Below are 6,572 nucleotides of genomic sequence, written 5' to 3' on the forward strand. Positions count from 1 at the left end.
GTGCAAAGAAAAACCTCCACAAAATAATATGTTTTTTTTTTTTTTTCACATGGGTACATACGATTCAGACAGCTAAGGGGCTGAATCATGCCATTTAGCTGCAAGTTTTCATTGGTAAAGTCATTTTATAGGGCTTAAATTTTATATAGTCCAGTATCAAGTAGTACTCCTAATTGCATGACTTCAAAGTAGACATGTGAGCCCTACTTTCATATTATTTTAGTGGCAAGCAATCACTGCCCTTCCAATTGTTCCTATGAGGTCCTATATTAACAATATCATTGGGAATTTGATTTAACTTCAATTTTTGTGAAAACTGTGCCTCCTTCTTTGAATGGGAATTTGAACACCAAGATTAAATTGATAGAGAAAATCAAGTCTGAATCAGTTTACAGCCCAGAGGGACATTGTGAATCCCATAAAGCATTGTTTCAGGAACCTGGTTAGTGTTCTGTACACCTGCTTAATGTTTTTTTCATCATCACAAATGTCAAAGTGCTCAGTGAGTCACTAGGGTTTGAATGACAGCCATGCGCAAAGCAAGCAGTTATGTTTTTTCACTACCAAATTGGACCATAAATGATGAAAAAGAGGTCAAAAAGGAAGTATGGAACCATACAAATTTGAAAGGGGAAACTGCTAATAGCCATAAACCCGGTGCAATCAAAGGCTTGGCAAGTCACTGCAAATTACCTGCTCTGTGAATTACCGATTGCACTGCATTATGATATAGAACTTTCTAACTCCTTTCATCTGTAGTAACAGGGTTTCTAATAGCTCACAGATCAAAAGCAAGACTCTGCAGTGGAATTTTGATACAAATACACCAAGGTTGCACAAGCTCAATGTGTATGAACAAAATGTTAATATACATCTAATGTTGCTTTGAGTTAACTGATAATTTAATATAATGTATGTGTTTTATAAATCAAACTTACCAATATAATATTAATAGAAAAGGAAGATTGTAGGCACGCATGACTAAGTTTAAAAAAAAGAGTGCAATCTTGAACAATAATTTTAATAGAGATTATTGTATGTTGGTATGCTTTTAAGAAAGACCTTGGCAATCTTTTGGATATAAGATGCCAAGCTCCTAAATCCTTTCTTCTAATACAGAAATGTGGGAGTCAGAAGTACTCTAAAATACCTCACCAAATATTTTCCCTCTAGGAATAATATGTATTTAAATACCTGTTTCTTTTAAAATATGAAATGCCCAAGGAAGGTGAAGATTAAACTGATTTTTCCTTTTGCATCTTTGCTGGAGATCATGGGTACTGATTAAACAGACATTTTTATTCTAGGTAGAGGAAAAGATAAACTCTGAACCATGAGATAGTTTATAGTGAAGATTGGGCTGAAATGCTACCAAGCTAGATTTTGCCGAGACACAAAAGTAGTCCTGATGCCTGGAAGGTAGAAAAGAGGGAACAGCAGATGAGATACATTGTTGCCAAGAAAAAAAATTCAATTATGCTTGAATCATTTGTTCTTCATAACAACTGATATGCTAGAAACCAAAAATAATTTTCTCATTCATTCTTGGATTGAGGTTTTTATGTAACTCATGTACTTCTTTTGTTAAGAATAATTTTCTTTTGTAAGAATTATTCAATTGATATTAATCATTTCCCTATAGTTGCAAATACAGTAGTGAAACAGGAGACATACTATCCTTAAAATTATTGAGAAATGCATATAAATGCATACATGAAAATAAAGAAACAAAGGTTGCAGTGTGTACTAAAAAGAACTCAAGATTGTTTATATCCACAAGACACTAACAACAAAAGAAACAACAACAAAACCCTAAAAGTAAATAGCACAAAGATCAGTAGAGAGAAGGGAATGGGAGAGGGAGGAGTGAAGGGAAAGTGGAAGTACTCGAGACTGAATTAGAGCAAAAATTATATTCCATGCTTTTATAATTAAGTCAGAATGAATCAAAATGTTTTGTGTAACAAAAAAGAACCAATCAAAATCAGAAAAAAAAGAATATAAGCAAAAGGCTGAGAGGTTTTTGGATAGAGTTACTAAAGGGGCTATGATGGTCAGGAAAGGCTCTCAGATGAAATGGTATTTGAGCTGGGAGATGATCAATATTAAAAAGCTAGCTTTTGTAGATCAGAGTAGATACGAAAGATCTGCCAGGTGATAAGAATAAAAATTGCAAAGGCTGTTCTGAGGGCCAGAGTCCTGGGATCAGGAGTAGGCAGATACTTATGGCTGCATATCAATTATAATTGCTGTTAATATGTACTTTATGAAATACAAGTTGTTCATGAGAGTACAGTATTCACTGACTTCTTTGTTGCTTGAGACTATCATGCAAAAAAGAAATTTTAGTCCATTAGTAAATAGAATGATATGAATAACATTGATCCATATAATATCAGCAGCGAATACTATAAAAGAAACTCACATAAGCAATATGGCAGGGCTTCTCTATGCTTTTCTTGCCCTCACATACAGAGAAAATCATGTATGTATAGCTCACTGGAGTAAGCAGAAGGAATTTAACAGTGTCTATAAAACATTTTTGGTGATAAAAGGACATTTTCTTAGCAATTTATAATTATAAAGACAGAAAGCATTAGAGAAAATATTAAATGTTGTTCGTATCATACATTCAAATAAAATATTTTCAAATATACAAGAAGTTTGAAGTAGTATCTACAAACTACTACTAGTACATTTGAAGCTTGAAGAACTCTTTCTAGTCTTTCACTGACAAATGTAATGTTGACATTTCTAAAAGAAAAAAAGTGATTTCTAATAAAATTGAACTTTTTCATATATTTCAAAATAGGACTCAGACTGTGTACACATTGCAACCAATGTGCTGTAAGCTTAAGCGTTACTGGGAGAATACACATGTCAAAAACAGATGTAAGTATTCTTCATATGTAAAAACAGGTTGAAGCTGTCATTAACATCTAGGCCTACAAAGAGTGCTTGTAAAACTTCCCTACCCCACCAACATATACCATGATACTTGTGTATCAGGGACCTGAACTCCTCTATAATCTGCTAGGGATGCACAACTAACACAATCTAAACCTGAGTCGGGAATATATACCCATATGTAGAACATTTCCTTAACCACGGAAAAAGACTATTCAGGTTGTCAGATGTCTGCAAGCATTATTGGGCCTTCCCTCAGATCCAGGTGTTTGGGGGCCATATATCTATGAATCATCTGAATACTGCTCAGTGGTAGAGCCTATTGAACCAGGGTGCCAGTCATCTCAGGCCTCACCTGGACTCTCCAGGGCTACAACTCATGGCTGAGTCCACTTGGAAAATTCTACTTTGCAGAACAGTTACAGAATCAGGGCCTATGCCTCCTTCAGAATGCATAATTCATATGCACAAAAGCACAAAACATGTGGTCATTAGACTTTCAAATCTAACTTTCACAACAATAGAATATTTTTACTTTAGCATGTTCCTCCCCAGCCCTCTTTCTCTCTATTTTTGTTTATTATATTACTGAAGATTTAACCTAGTACCTCACACATGCTAAAGGCAAGCACTCTACCATGAAGCGATACTCTCAGCCCTTTCTATTTTCTCTTACAGGGAGAACTTCTGAGACTAAAGGAAATACATCTTTGCTACGTAGAGAGTAATGCAACTAAGCCCTGAATTTTTAAATTCTAACTTATTGTATATGATAGCATAATGCATTACAATTACAATTCATATTATACATATAGAGCACAATTTTTTATATCTCTGGTTGTACACAAAGTAGAATTACACCATTTGTGTCTTCATACATGTAATTAGGGTAATGATGTTCATCTCATTCCACTGTCTTTCCTACCCCCATGCCCTCACCCTTCCCCTCCCATTTCTTTGCCTTGTATAGTGTTCATCTAATCCTCCAATGCTGCCTCCCCAACCGCATCACGAATCAACAAACTTATATCAGAGAAAACATTCAGCATTTGGTTTGGGGGGATTGGATAACTTCACTTAGCATTATATTCTCCAACTACATCCTTTAACCTGCAAATGCCATGGTTTTATTATCTTTTAATGCTGAATAATATTCCATCATGTATATATACCACATTTTCTTTATCCAGTGCTGAATTTTTTGTGCCCATTTTAAGGATTCATTTAATATAAGGACAGAAATTGGGTGGGAAGAGGCCTCGGTTGACTGATTGGGTGAATAGAGAAATTACTACACTAAGATAGCGCTATTTAATGACAATATAAGCCACATCTCTAAATTAAAATTCAATAGTTTCTAATAAAATATTTTTAAAAGTGAAAGGAGATATGTGTAATTCATTTTAGTAATATATTTTAACATAAAATCTCAAACATATTAATTATAATATGTAGTCAATGTTTTAAAAATTATTGAAGAAACACTTTACATCCTTTTTTTGGATAGTCTTCAAAATACCAATCTAAAGCATATCTCATTTCAGACCAGCCATCTTTCAATTTCAGTAATCATATGTGGCTAATGGATACTGTATTGAATTCAGTTCTCAAGAGTAACCCAAGCAAAAGCCCACTCTAATTATTGGCTTCCTGATTTAAAAAAAGGTATCTTGTCCAGGTTGCTACAATCATTCCCAGACTTTCATTCACGCCATGATGAAGTACAGAAAGCTAATGATCAACAGCTGCCTCAGTACCTCCACATCAAACTCTAGGCCATATCAGGTCCACCATGCTCCCACATAAGTACAAAGTGGAAGATGTGTTTAATACACTCATATTCAATTGCCCAGAGGAAAAGAGGAAAGAAATTTAAGCAAGAAGAAAGGTTTCCTATGAAGATTGTTCAATTTTTTTATTAATTAGTATATATTTTGGAAAGTCTTTACAATGTTCCAAGGAATACAGAATGATTCCAAATCCTTAATCTCCTTCCTACCCAGAAGAAGTGAACAAAGAGATCAAGACAGACAGCAGAGATTCATTGCCTGACTCACATGGTAGTAGAAAAATTATAGTGCTGGAGAGATTGATTGAAGTACAAAAGGAAGAAAAATCACCATTTCTCAATTCTCATCAAAATACCTAAAGTGTTTTTCTTTGAAACACAAATAGTTGATCTTCACCAGAATATCAATTTGAATGTTTAAAAATACTATGGTAATTATTTTATCATGGAGTAACTTTTCCAATATTGAATTTGAATTTGGGCCCCTCTGATTTTCAGCCCTTGCTTTGTCTGTCATGTGTGCACGGCCTGTTTCATATTTGTGGAATTTATTTATTTAAATGTTTCCCTTTATAGGCCCAGTGCATACACAAAGGCATCACAAAAAGTAATATATCAAACCCAAAAGGATGTGTTTCACATATATACACAAAGCACACTATTTTTGAACTATAACCTTTATTTTTCCCACAATATGCATTTTTCTCTAAAAAAATAAATTTTGAAAGGAATTGCTAAATCCATTTGGAACTTCCAGTTTAAATTCAAAACAGATCCCCAAATGTCTACTGGGATATATCTCTAGTATGACAAAGAATGCGCACCTGTGATTACCTAAACCAGCCAAAAAATGGCACCATTGCTTCACATAAATGCAGTCACAGATATTTTTTATTTGGTTATAGAATTTTATCATAAATCCCATGGCTCAGTGTAGAATTCTATCTGTCCTACAGGTCTACTTTCTGTCTTTAGATAACATTTTACAACAACAGCCTGATGTATTGCTTCTGTCACACTTTGACCACTAGAGGAACTTAGATCAGCACAATGGGTGAATAATAAGGAGACAAAGGGAATTCTCTGCCCCTCTGGATCAGTCTATGCATATGGTCATAATTTTTCAACTTATGGTAATAAGGGGAATGTGTTTATCACTCCTCTGCTCCTTCTCAAGTCAATCCTCCATTGCTGGGTTTCACGGTTGGCCATAGAAAAATAATAAATGAGATGAACAATTGAGTTTTACAAGAAAATAATGAATGGTGGGAAGAGTGACAGGTCTGAAAGATTCAGAGAAGTACTAACCTAATGAGATGGTCATCTTCAGATTCCTAAGAGTTTAGCTGTAAATTGAAGATAGCTTGAAAATTCTCAGGTAACTTGTTCCATCATCTTCTGCTCAAGAGGACAGCCCACACTGGCTCTGGAGTAATTGAAATAAAAATCAGATTTTTTTTTTCTTTTTTACAATTGTATACCACACCATATCACTTTTTCTGCTTTACCTATAATCTCTAGTATGATGTAAATGTTTTCATATAAATAAGTTTTTCAAAAAATTAATCAAATAGTAGTTATATTACTTTCTGAGTTTGGCATAGCAGCATTCTATTTTGTGAAAGAGGTTTTAGTTACCCAGGTGTATACAGGTCAAAAAAATCTTCACATAATACACAATATATGCATGTTTCACTTCATATAAAATTTATGTAAACAAAAATGCCAATAAAATGTAAACTTTAGTTGATGGTACACATAGGGTTAAGGGGTAAAGAGTACTGATATCTGCAATTGACTTTAAAATGCACAAGACCAATTCATTAATAGATAAATTAATGGATGGATAGATGAAAAGTAAAACCAGCAAATTAAT

The sequence above is a fragment of the Marmota flaviventris genome, chromosome 1, assembly GCF_047511675.1.
Source record: "Marmota flaviventris isolate mMarFla1 chromosome 1, mMarFla1.hap1, whole genome shotgun sequence".
NCBI classification, from domain to species: Eukaryota; Metazoa; Chordata; class Mammalia; order Rodentia; family Sciuridae; genus Marmota; species Marmota flaviventris.